A 14,250-nucleotide genomic window follows, 5' to 3' on the forward strand; every position below is an offset into this window, starting at 1 on the left:
TCTGGACTACCCCTCTGTCTGGGTCAGGTCCAAAGCCTGCTGCTGTCAGCTTGACCTTTTATCACTCTGAGAGAGGTTTGGATCTGGTCTTCGGGATCACACTGGAGGAGGGATGAATTGTTGTTTTATTGTATGAGGGTAAAAAAAAAGGCGTATTTGTGGGAAAAGCACACAAACAAATTTTGCAGCACAAACCTTCCAGATGCAGTTCAGTTAAGAAAGCCCAACAGGAAGGCCTCAAAATGAGAAGTTTTTGGCACAGAGGAAGTTTTAGCAGTTAATACGAGTATGATCAAACTGTGCTAAGTCATTGTTTCCCTGTATTCATCTATCAGTTGGTCTTCTCTTGGACTTGCGATCCAATTGTAAAACTCTTGGGATGCAGACCAACTTTTTGTTCTGTGTTTGCAGAATCTGTGCCTAGAGCAACTGTGTCTGCAAGAAAAAGTCTCAGCATTGCCATGGAAGTATCTGTGTATTTTGGGTGCAAATTCTCATTCTAGAACTGAAGCAATTAACATAAATGTTTTTCTAATGTATGTTAAATTGAAAGAAACCCCAAAACTTTTGGTGTAGGCTTTAACCACCCAGAAGGCAATACTAGAATAACTATATTGGCTTAAATTCATGCATCATTTTGCCCAAGTCTGCTTCTCCTGTGGTGACAGCCCATAGGGTGGAACTATCACTGGGTAAAGCTGGAGGATGTGAGTAACCAGCAACAAAGGTTCACTGCCGTCTGACACATCCATTTGTCTAGGCATTGATTTCTCTATGATTTCAGTACTTGGGAGGAGCTGTTTTCTCACTTTGGCAGTTTCCTGTGAATTTCTTTGGTGTTAATGTCCATCTAAGTAGATTCCACACTTGCCCAAGTGACTTGCTCATTCCCACTTCCTGGGCTCTGTTGGTCCAAGGGTTTGGGAAATATCTGGCTGAAAAATGAAACACAAAAAAGGCTTTTTTCAGCATATTCAGTTTCCTGGTTTGGTACACCATAAGGAAATTAAAAAACCTGACATGTAAAACAGTAAGGACAGGGAGTGTCTCAAATAGGTCAGTGAAGCAATCTCAGTACTCTAGGTGAGATTACAAATGTAAGGTTCCTCGGAAAGGCAGGGACAAGGAAAAAGCCCATTTCTTTGTGTGTGTTCTCACTCAGCGCACGGCGTGGGTGACGGGCAGGTTGCCTCGTGTTCACTCAGAGGAACAGGTGGGCATGAGGAAGGATGGTGGTGCACAGTGTTGATAGAGCTCATGTGCTGCAGTTCAGCTGTCCTCAACAATGCCATCCCATTGCCAAGATACACTGAAGCAGCTCAGCTCCAGTGGCCTGAAGCCATAAGAGGTATTACAGAGCTGTAGGAGGTGTAGCTGAGGAACCGGGCAGCCACTGTCCCAGCATGAGGAACAGAGCATACAACCATGGCTTACCCTGCCCTGTCCTTCACTAAACATCAGTAAATATGTCACTGATACTTATTCTGTGGGATGTTTCAGTATTAGGTGGATAGTGCTGAGCAGTCTGGAACACTTCTGCACCCAAATGCTCTTGCTGCTTATTTCAAGTGAAATAAAAAAGTGAAACTCTGGAAAATGGCAAAATGGTAGTCCTGAAGAATATTTATTCTCTGGTTGACTCTAGTGCACTGGCAACATGGGACTCTTCAGAAGGACTTTTAACCTCAAGCTTGATATCCATCACTACGTCTGGAGAGTTTAAAGCAATTGAATATGTTGCATCAGTTCATATTTTGCATTCAGTTCATCAGAGCTGAAAAAAGCCCTTGTACTTCTCTGAAGAGAAGTACAGGCGTTCCCTAGTGAGAGCCTTAGCCTTTTTGTGTACCTTCCAGCATATTTCTGACCTCTCTTCACAAATGGAAAGAATCACATCGTGCTTTACTTCTGAACTTAGTTCTCTTTTTGCATGAGGCTGATGACTGCTCTTTGAACAACAAGGACTTAGTGATGTGGATCTTCTGCTAAGCTAATATCTACATCTACTACTAATTGAACAAATTACAAATCAGCCATCAGTCAGCTACAACTTGAAAGCTAAGATCTCATGAAATAGGGAAACATTTTCAATTTAGGAGTAGCAAATCCTACCTGGTAAGGATATGACTTTGCAAGTGACATCCAACATTCAGTGTAAACTCTCCAAATAAATGGTGGCAATAGGTGTTCCTTCCAACCTGTTACCGGAATCAACATTCATCCTGAATTGAGAGCAAGCAGGAGCTAGCAATAAGGAAACACTCAGACAAGCTAGGATTTTCTGCACAGCTAAATATCCATTTATTCCTGAGTCAGACAGCCTCCTCTCAGGGGTGGGGGGGGGGGGGGGGGGGAATTAAGATCCTTTCTTTTAAAAAAAAAGTCAGTTTTTTCTTTTTCTAGAGTTTCCTTTAGCCCAATTGCAATGAAACTTGGCCACTATGTGGACCCATGCTGCATGAGTACCTTCCATGGGAGTGTGATTCCGGGTGCAATTGCACCCCACACCCTGAGCTCTCAGTTGTGTGATTCTTTGGCCGAGGTTGCTTCACAGGCTGCTTTACTGCATCTGTGCCACCATAAACATTCTTAGTGTCAGATGATAAGAAGGAAATTATTTTAAGGCCCATGAAGGGAAATCTTATTTTCTGTCTCTTTTTTGAAAGTATGCTTGCACATTTCACATTATGTGGAAATTTATTAGCAGAAACTGGTGTCTTCTGGCTGCATATGCCCTAACCACTAAGAAAAGTCACTATTGTTACCATTTGTATTTTTCTGTCCCTGTTTTGTAAACAAGCTTTTACACGCTACTTGATGGGATGGGCCTGGTTCCATTGGTAGCTGGGTCTAGATCCTCAGTGAATTTGGCTCTGTTTGGCCCACAATCTGCTCACGCAAGAGTCCTGCCTGTGCTGGCTCTGGGTCTCTGCAGGAGCTGTACTCGGAGGAGCATTCACCCCAAACAAGGAAGGACATTGTGAATTTAATTAGGTTCTTCCAGCCTCAGCTGCTGCTGAAGATGATTCTTAAATCACAGCTTTCTGCGCAGCTATCAAAATCCCTTTTGGAGCAAACCTCTTGTACCAATCTGCCTTAATGTGCCTGCAGAGTTTACATACACTGATAACATTCAGAGCATCGCAAGGAAGACTTTCATTGTCCTTAAACTACGTTGTCCCACCCGACCTTCCATCTAAGAGTGAAATAATATCTCCAACTGCCTAATCTGTTAGAGTCTTATCTTTAATAGTTAACTGTTTGAGAGGGTTTTAGTAACCAAAGACTCATGGAAAGGCATCTAGGGTAGCACTTTGCAGCAGGGCTTATTAAGGACGTTATTAAGACCTTTTAAGGACATTGTTAAGAAATGGCGTATTCCTGGATAAAATATTTATTTATATCGTGTGGAGTTAAGAAGGGGTTTTATCTGCGGCAGTAGCTTCTACAATTGGTACTGGCAGACCATTTATCGGAAGCCAGGCTGTTTAACCATGGGGTATGCATTCAAGGAGCACAAGTATATGTTTTTCAGGAACTAGAAAGCTAATTTTGTACCATGGAGTCAAGCAGGGCATATGGTAGATAACAGTCCCCTTTCACATTCTAACACAGGATTGAGATTTCTTAACAAAGGCAATAGAGTTGCAAAACAGCATGACTTTGTTGCAGTTAGTAATTAATGAGGTGCTAAAAGTGCCTAAACAGAGGATCGCAGACAGAGAATGCATGACTCAAGAGGATAAGAAGCCCCCATCATTTCAAACAACAGTGTCATTTAAATAAACAAGCAGCAAGTCGCTGGGTGTGTGAGGTGGGAAGGGAGCAGCAGGCAGCAGCAACATGCTCTGTCAGCCAGCACTTTTTGCCTTTGAGAAACCAGTTGTGCTTTTCCAAATGCAGCCAGAGTCTTTAGGTGTGAAACATTTGTTTAATCCATCATTGGGGCGCGGGGTAATCACACACTCATCGATGCTGCCACTTTTCTGGTGGCATATTAGTCTATTCGATTTCTAATCAAAGAGCAGTAATTGCCCTGAAGGCTGTTACCAGCGACATACTGTGCTGGATGAAGTCTACCTCGCAGGCTGCTTTTTGGTTTTTTTCCCCCCTCACAACAAACATAATTTTCTGTGTTCTCAGATGAGATATAAACCACTTGGTTTATGCCTTCTTTTTTATGTGTTCTTTTTTTTTTTTTTTTTAATTTGTATTTTAACAAGCTTGGGAGATTTTGTGTCATTCTGCAGAGCACTCCAGGATTATTATTTATTTTAAGCAAAACTAATTCCAGTTCAAGTATTATATGAAAATAGTAAAGGTTTATAAAGTGTTTTTCTTGCAATGTTTACTCTCTTTCCAACCAAACATTTATAAATAGAATGAGAGAAATGTGGCAAAGCACCAAAGTCATCCACTGAGATATTTCATAAGAAACTATAATGTAAAAGTGGAATAAAGGAGCACTTTTGGAAGTGATTGTTAGTGAATTCTTTTTGTGTGGGGGGATATGATGCAATATGTCATGTTGACTCTCTGGAGTCTATGGCATAGTGATCCAAATTTATTCCTGGAGGTACTGCCGTGCAGTACATGTGCTGTAGTCAGACTGAATTTATCTATACATTGATGCAGTAAGAGATAGAAAACTTTGGGTTTGTTCTTTCCTTTCTTTTGTGGCTTTAAAAACCTAGCAATTGAGAATCCATCACATGCTGGAAAGTAATGGACCTAGTTAGTAAGAAATAGTTTCTCTATTTTCACATCCAGGCAGCTCAGCAAGTTCACACTCTTTTTTTTTTTTTTTTTTTTTTCTTACCCAAGTATTGTATTTTTTCATCTTTCTTTCTGGCAAAGAGAGAAGGAAAATTGTGCCTGTCCTGTATTGCCTCTTCATTATTACATATTAAACTTATGGAATGTATTTATGTCCTGCTTGTTTTTCATTAGCAACATAGACATAAATGCTATGATCTGTGTCTTGTTTCCACTGGGTTCTTTCTTGAAAATTCAGTTGTTTATTCTGTGCTACCTTTTCTTCTGTTCAATATCTCATAACCACCTTTAAACAAACCTGTGCAGCTGCCCGGAGTGGCAGTGGGAACGCTAACAGGTACTGAGAGAGGATCCATTGGTGTCTCCTGTCCTGTACAACAGGACTGAGGGAGTTTCTCCAAAAGGCTTCTAATGACCTAAGTGACTCCATTGGCCCTGCTCGTTTTGAAATGGGTAATTGATCCTCATTCTAGAAAAAAATTTAAAAAAAAGGCATTTAGGAGCTTCAGATGTTGCAACACTGTGTTGAGTTTGTTTGAATCCCCAGGGGCCATAGTGAATGAAGGTCCTGTTGTACAACAGGTCCCCAGAGATGTGGGTCTACTCTGACTCGGCACTGCAGCCCAAATGAAAGCCCTCTTACTGCATTTGGTTGGTGAAGACAGGAAGGCTTTGGTCTCCTTTTTGGAAAATGTAGGCATGCACAATTCCAGCTCTATCACCTCTTACTGAAAAAGAATATTTACCTTTGTTTTCTGGTGCCAGTGAGGCACTAAGGTGCTCTGGTCTGAGTGCTGCAGGGGTTTAGCTCCAACTGGCAAAGAGCTCTATTGAAGAGAGGCTGCTGGGTACAGAGGGATTCTTGCACTTGGAGAGAACTTCGGTGGGACTAGAGGGAATTTCTGTAACAAAAAAGGAATCTCCCGATTCAAGCTTTTCCTTAAATATACTCTAGAGGGAGTCAAATCTAAAAGTTTATTTATCTTTAAAGTATTTCAATTGCAGTTACTTCTTTTAAAAGGTTCTGTTTGTTTCCTGTTTATTTATTTTAGACTTGTCTATTAATACAGCAATTTTGGTTGAATGTTTGTACTTTTTCAGATCAGGTAGGTGCTAATAGTACTTTAAGGGGCACTATTCAGAGTGATATGTCACTGTCATGGCAATAAATAGCCCTTGAAAGCATCAGTCAGTTTTATCTTTGAAGGAAGCAGGGCCCTCGGAGACAAAAGTAGAAAAGAAAGTGAAAGAGTTGCATATTCCAAAGAAATTGAGGTATGGCTTGTATCAAAGTCAATTTTCCTACCAGAATTTGTATGACTTCAGTGTCGGTTGACACCAGGTCTATAACATGAGAACTTCATTGTAGAAACATAATATCTATGTTTCTATCTGAAACAGATATCCCATCAATTGCACACTAGTGTCTTGGAGGAAGGCTGTGGCCATATTCTATTTAAAAAACAAGTCCACTTTTAACATCAATACGTAGTTTGAATATGCAACTATCCTTAGTTTACAGTGATCACTGGACTGTGTTTTATGGAATTAAACCTATATCAAGGGGCGAGGGGAGGGAAGACTGTGCCCCTTCCAAAATTATTTTGGGTGGCAGTGTCTCGTGGAGCAGATCTACCTCTCTTTAGCGCCACTTTGCATACTTATCCACTGTAGCAGCAGACAGGAAATTTTCTGCTTTTATTTAACTTCCACTGTTACAGCTGCTAAATGTCTCCTGGCTTTCTGACAACAGCAGAAAACAAGCATTTGTCAGAAAACCATGAGTTCAATTTCTTCCCTGAGAGGATAGAGCAAGCAATGCTCATGAGGTTCCCCTCTAGAGATTCCTCCACAATCATTGAAGGAATGATGCCCACTGCCTCACAGAAAAGACTATCTGGTATCTGGAAACCCAGAAACTCCGCAAATTCCCTGAGATCTAAACACTCAGCAGAGATAATAAGTGGGAGGCTACAGCTAGCAGTTGAATTTCAACCTGGTTTCACTCATCAATGAGCACAACCTGGTGTAACTCAGCGAGCAGAGCCCTGCTTGTGCTGAGCTCTGTGCTGCGAGGGGTCTGTATTTTTTCATGGGGGAAATGAGAAGGATGTGGGGGGTATAGTCATGGAGTTAGAATTGAACTGACCACATATTTACATATGAACTTGTCTTCTCGACTGCTTTTGTAGTCAGTGGAAAGACACAGGTGTTTTATAACTGATTTATTTGTCTCGTGATAGATGTCTAAAAGAGCTGACCCGAATAGTGTCTTAAAATATGTAAATGCCCAAAGTTAGATGAAATAATTTTCCTTCTGCACTATTGTGTATAGACAAAGGAATGCGTAGAGGCAAGGTCAGGCAACTGATAGAGTATGAGAAAATAAACCCAAGCTCATTGACATTTCTGATTTCCAAAATCATTCTTCTTAGCTTTGTTTCGCCCAGGCTTGAGGCATTTTGCCTAAACCCCTGGAAAGCACCACTCCCTCCCTCCCTCCTCTTGTGCCTGTGTCTCCTAGGGTGATGAGAGAGCTTGTCAGTTCTGTGGGAAATCCATGCTCATGTCCCTCTTTGCTATTACATTTGCTGTGGACTCTGCAGCAAAAAATTGAAAGGCACATCTTGCCTAATGGTTTGCATCACATGGTCAGAGGCTTTTCCAGCCCATCATCTGCAGCTTACTGTCCATGTTCTTCCCAGCTTTCCAGGTCCATGGTAGCACATTGCCCAGGTCGCTCTCACTGTCCAGTTCTCTGCTGAGTGGCTGAGAATCCCTGTCACTGCAGCTGAAGGATGTCCCTTCCTCTGTGGCAGTCTCCCTGCTGGAAAAGTTCTAACTGATGTTGGAAAAAGGAAATAATTGATCAGAAATCACTGGTTACGTCAGAGGAGAGCCACCTTAATGTCTGTGTTTGGAGAGAGGAGGAACAAGGGTTTGATTTTCAGTTCTCCATATGCTAGAAGATGCCTTACTCTATCTAACCCAATCCAACCAAATGCAATCCAATGCCATCCAATGGTTCATGTTTGGTCCTGGCTAGAAATACTTCAAACTTTCCTGATACCATCAATGAACACAGCACAATTTTCATAAGAAACTTTAGCTTCAGTGCATCTTCTCTTCCACAAAGCTGCTACATTGAAAAATTTGGTTAAATTCCTCAGCAATATTTTTCCTTTAGTTCTTTCTAACTACAGCATTGAGCCTCCCTTAGGAACAATGTGGGCCATAGGGCTGGTGGATAAACTCTGGCTGTGTTTTTCAAAGAAATCAGATGTATGAAGAGGAAACCAGGGTTAATATGAAACATTGCCCTACATCTCACATTGGCTCAAAGAACATATTTTTCTTCTCTGTGTCCTTCTTTCTCTCTCTTCCCTATTTTTTGTTTTCATTATTAAATGAGATGGATCAGTTTTTCCAAAGTTTACAAAGAGGAAGTGCAGATTCTGGTGTCACTGTTTATGTGCAGAGATTGATTGCTGCCCATCAAATTAAAAAAAACCAGCATTATAGAACAATGGATAAGGATATTTTATTCAAATTAGATGACTGGCTGCTGCTTTGACCTCATCTATGCTTTTACAACTAAGTGGAATATTTCACACTTTTCATCTTCAAAGCCCTTTATAAGTGTTTACTTGTTAGTCTTCACAGTGACCTCAAGAAATATCATTTTTTTATCTTGTCCATGAAGAAAGTGGAGACAGAGAGGACCTGATGAAAATCTCATTTTTCTTATGAGTTGCTTCCCAGCAGAACTTCTGTTGTGATTCTGGTGGTAGGAGATCTGGTGTGGACAAGGCAGCAGCAGCCACCAACATGCAAACATTGTAATCTGCCCTGGGCCATGAATAGAAGATACATATGGTTGTTGGATTAGCAGTGATCAGTCACAGCAGTATTACAATTATTCCTACCTATTGGTGGAACTGCAGCAGTGGGAATGTTCTTTGGACTAAAATCAGTACAGACACAGCAAAAGAGGTTTGCCCACAACCAAGCTTATTAGGTATTGCAACACAATTCTTGTGTAAATACTCCCATTAAGTTCAGCTGGAATTATGAACTCTTAACTCAGGATGCACTGGAAGTCATAGCTAGGTTGTGGAGAGGTGAAAACAATAGTGCCAGTAATTCAGTTTAAATGGTTTTTCCTGGTTGTTTTTCTTTTTTTTTCTTTTTTTTTTTTTTTTTTCCTCAAAGAAATTGCTGATCTTGAAAGCAGATGCATCCAACCCTGTTCTTCTTCCTGTGGAGGAGTGTGTTGCAAGCACTCTTACATGGCAATGGGGTCTGCTTCCCACAGGGCCTTGGAGAGCTGAAAAGGCAGAGAACATGTGGCAAAAATCAGGGCTGTTGATCAGTTTTTGAAGGACAGGGAGTAGCATTAGCTCCACGAGATGCTAATTAATGATAGAAATGCAGTGCTGTCATCAGAAGTACTGTGGCCCAGATTTGTACTCTCAGGTGATCCAGGCTGCAGAGCTGTCTGCCTCGAGACAAGAACTTCCACATATATAAAAAAACATATATAAAACCCTTTGGGGATAGATAATTAACTTAAAATTAATAAGCATTCCTCATCCAGATTGTTTTTGAGTAATCATCAGTTTCCAACATTTTGCCTTCATCCAGTTTAGTTAAAGAGGTGAAGTCAAACCCATCCAAGCCCTATATAAATATTATTTCATTTCTTAATACTAGCTCATTTGAATTCACTTAACAGCTCTTCTTGACAACTAAAAAGGCATTTTAAAAGAGGTGGAACTACCTCACTAGTTGGGATTTATGCCAGCTATTAAAACCACAGAGAATGCTGTACTGGGGCAGATTACGTTGCATCTGCCCTCCTGGGGATTCTTGTTCCTGCCTCTGCAGTGCCTTTTCCAAATTACTGCCAAAGACAAACACTGCAATATTCACAGATTCAGGGTTGTTATGCCTCTGCTGCACCAAAAGTTCTCTGGTTCAACTAAACCACTTACACACAGAACCTTAAGAAGGTCCTGTCTCCTACCAAGGATTAGAGAGAAAAGTTCTTAGGATTTTTGTCCTTGTTTTTCTGGCTCATTACCAAAACCACTGAGGAGCTCTCCTGTCCTTTGCAAAATCTTACACGAGCAATATGTTCCCTGGCAGTCAGTGCCTGTGTGAAAGGGAGTGGCACAAAGACACAGAACTAAACTAAATTCAACTTTTTTTTCAAGTTGAATCTGAAGGAAAACCCTAAAGAAACAAAAGCTTAACAGACTGAACTCTTGCAGATGCCTTTCTTACTTCTGGCATTAACTTTTTGTGGTGCATTTTGGTAGAACTTGTTCCAATATGGGTGTAAAATGGGTGTCAGACAGGATTCTGCAATCCCACCTGGTGTTGGTCAGCATTAACATGTGCACAGTTTAGGTTTGTGGTGTGCAGTTTATGTGGCTGGCAGGGCAGCTGTGCCATGGTTGGAGACACTATGACAAAGGCTTGTCGCCCAGGGGTAATCTCATGAGAGTTGGGCTGTACTTCTTCCAGTGGGATCCAGAAGCCAGGTAGCTGCTTTGCTTGAGGATGGCCCCCCCGAGCTGGGAAGCTCTGCTGGGCCTGGGTTGGTCCTGCAGGGAGACCACTTGGAGAGCCTTGTGCTGAGCCAAGACACCAGATGATTCAGCACTTCAGGCACAAGGTCACATGAAGGCTTAGCTGAGCCTGACCCTGTGCTAAAGCTCTCATCTCTTCCCAGATGCCCAGGTACTTATGGGGTAAGCATGTGCAGAGGTGGCTCTGTTTTAGGATGGCTGGCACTTCCTTACAGAGCCTGAGTTGCCTCTGTGTTCCACACACTCTCACTCATCTCTGCCTCCCTGTGTTATCTGAGCTTCATTGAGGATCCCTGCTCTCCTCATCCTCCACTCCAGACAGCACAGGGTTAACCAAATTTGTTGGGCTGACTGAGCCTAAATCTTAGTTTTCCCTGCAAAAACAGGCTGCAGGAATGGCTTTGGTAGAGATTGGTCTGGCTATGAAAAGAGGAGTCTATCTGAAGACTAAGAATAAAAGTGCCACCCTAAAATGAAAACCCCAGAAAAGACCAAGAAAACAGGAGAAATCCATCCACTTAATGATGCCCCAGACTGTCTAGGTGGCAGCCTGCTGGGGCAAGCGCCCTCGATTAATGGAGTAACCTCTCACCCCTGGAAACTAGTTTAAATCTTGCCTTAGGGTAATAAACGGAAATTGCATCTGATGGTGTCAAATTAGTCCCTAGTGGACTTTTCTGCACATCACAAATTCATCACAAATTTCACATAGTTTGTCATGATTGGCAGAATCTGCTGGGGAGAAGTTTAGGATGAGAATAGCTGAGGTTTTTTCCAGCTGAGGCTGGAAGTCAAGAGTCTTTTTGCAAATGGCTTTAACACTATCGGCCCTTCACTGTCAGAACAAAGCCTCGGATTCACCCCCACTCCTTAAAGCAAGGAAAACAAATAGAGGAACTGCCATCTCATGACAGAATTGAGCCATTATTCTCTCTTTTGGCTCTAGAGCCAAGGTGGTTTGTCAGAGACAGATCTGGCCTATCCCAGATCGACATCAATGTCTCATTTGTGAAGATATTTGGGGTTTCCATCAGTCTGTAAGAGATAAAAATAATATAATCGCATGCTAGGATTTAAAATAATCAAACCTTCTAAAAAACAGTGGACTTGGCATAAATAAACTGCAGATTTTCTTGAAATGTGACCATTTCACACATACTGCACTGTGTGAAATGGCAGCTGGGAGACTCCCTAAGTCTGCAGGTGTACATCTGCTTCAGACACAGGCACATCTCTGTGTCTCACACTTGCTCTGTACACACAGAATTTGAGGATAAACAACTCAAAAAGCCTATCTTGTGCATTAGAATTTTGAACAAATTATCTCTAAAGAAATAAAAAGACCCTTTTTAAAGGCTTCAAAGAAAATTTACAAGGGCAGGGGAACAAATAGGAAAAAAAAAAGAAAGCAGAGCAGCAGCAGGAATATGGTGTCTGGAGTCATTCTCATAGCTAATGGGATGTCACATTTCTCTTCTCTTAGTTCTGGTACCTGAAGCAGAACCACCCTTGATGGAGCTGCTGAACAGCGAACTGGAGAATTTAGTGAAAAAGAAAAATCCCTTCATTCAGCAGTAATTTGAGAAAAAAAGACCTTTTTTCAGTCTCTGTGAGAAAGAAACAGTGGCCCACATGGTGTTGGAGCAATAACAATACCTACTGAGGCAGTCTGGTGTTACCATACAGTGCTTTGGAAATATCACAGCCCCCGTTTGTGCTACTGCTGGATGCCCTTGCTGCCAGTCGTAGCACTTGTCAAATGGCTGCTTTCCAGATTTATTGGCTTTGCTCATATCCTGTTGAAAATCCTTAATAATGGTGTTGAATTGGCTATAAAAATGTGCTTAATGTCTTTGAACATGAAACTTAAGCACTTTGCAGACATTAGCTGAAATAAGCTGCAGTAACATGTGAGTTTTCTTTTAAACAACAGGAGGAAACACTATGCCTGTTTTTATGAACAGTCTCATTTGACAAAACAGAATTTAGAAACACTGAGCTACCCTGTCCTGCTGGTCATTTTGGCTGAACTTCCCCAGGATGGATGGCAGTGCCCTGCTGAAAGCCTGGTGTTTCCCTGAGCCCATGATGGGGATGTGTATTGGATGGAGGATGGCTGCCAGTGAGCCTGCAAGTGGGAATGGGCTAGAAGCCATTGCTCTGGAAGTTAGGATCATATCTGGGAGTGCTGGAGCATGAGGACAGCACCAAATCCAGCCCTTGACCTGCTGTGTGCCCCACAGGAGGGCAGTTTCATGGACACCTCTGACAGTGTGGCCAACTCAAGGATCTCTGTTTTACTGGATTGTCTGCCCATCTTCTTCTCCAGCCTGCCAGGATGCCCTGTTGTGTCATTTTGTGGAGACGTCTCAGCACAATGCCTGTACCTACTACAGGGGGTGGCCACTGAATAATGCAAATGAATAGCATAGTGGAAAACATAAATTAGAACTTTTTTCCAATATATGCATGTGTAATGTCATTTTCTACACAACTAAGAAACATGCAAATGAGATAAACCTTAGAAGTTCTGTCTGAACAAAAGAATTCCAGTGCCCATTCCTACCTGTTCTTACCTTTAGCATCTCCCTTTGAATTATGAATATCGCAATTTTGCACAAAGCTTTCCTCTAGCATAGTCTGTTGTATAGCAGATCCCCACCTAGCTCTCTAATATGAGCAAGTGCTAACATTTAAATCTCCTTTCTGGCAGAAGCAAGTAGCTGGATCAAGCTTTGAATGAGGTGAGCTTTTGTAGCTCTAAAGGCTATCTACAAAGCTGAGCTTAAAAGTGCATTAAGATGAAATACTCAGGCTCAAGTCATAGAATCACAGAATTACAGAATAACTTGGGTTGGAGAGGACCTTTAAAGGTTATCTAGACTAACCCCTCTGCAATTAACATGGACACCTGCAAGTAGATAAGTTTGCTCAGGGTCCCATCCCCATTCCTGGCCTTGGAGGTTTCCAGGGATGAGGCATCTACCACCTCTATGGACCACAGAATCATTTAGGTTGGAAAGATCTCTAGATCATCAAGTCCAGCCTTTGACTGATCACCACTTCATCAACTAGACCACAGCACTAAGTGCTATGTCCAGTCATTTCTTGAACAACTCCAGGGATTTTGACTTCACTACCTCTTTGGGCAGTACATTCCAATGTTTAACAACCATTTATAACCATTTCTGTGAAAAAAATTCTTCTTGATATCCAATCGGAACTTCCTCTGGTGACTTCTGAGCAACCTGAACCTCCTCTTCTCCTCTGGGCAACCTATGCCAATGCTTCACCTCTTTCACCATAGAAAATGTCACCTTTATATCTTCTTTAAATTTACTCATTTTTTCTTAGTTTAAACACATTACCTCTTGTCCTGTTGCAACAGGCCCTGTTAAGAAGTTTGTCTCCATCTTTTTTATAAGCTGTTTTCAGATACTGAAAGGCAGAACTCATCTTTTCTCCAGGCTGAGTAATCCCAACTCTATCAGCCTGTTTTCATAGGAGAGGGGCTCCAGCCCTCTGATCATCTTCATGGCTCTCCTTTGGATCTTTTCCAAGAGGTCCACATATTTCCTGTGCTGAGGGCTCGAAAGCCAGAGAAAGTACTCCAGCTGGGGTCTCAGAAGAACAGAGTAGAGAGGCTGAATCACCTCCCTTGACCTGCTGGGCACACTGCTTCAGATGCAGCCAAGGATAGAGCTGGCTTTTTTGTGCTGCAAGCTCTCATTGCCAGATCACATCCAGCTTTTTATTCATCAGTATTCCCAAGTCCTTCTTAGCAAGGTTGCTCTCAATTCATTCTATGCCCAGCCTGTGTTTCTCTTTGGGATTGCTTCAAGCCAGGTTCAGCACCTGGAACTTGGCTTAGTTAAGCCTC

This window comes from Molothrus ater, chromosome 3 (assembly GCF_012460135.2).
Source record: "Molothrus ater isolate BHLD 08-10-18 breed brown headed cowbird chromosome 3, BPBGC_Mater_1.1, whole genome shotgun sequence".
In the NCBI taxonomy this organism is placed as follows: Eukaryota; Metazoa; Chordata; class Aves; order Passeriformes; family Icteridae; genus Molothrus; species Molothrus ater.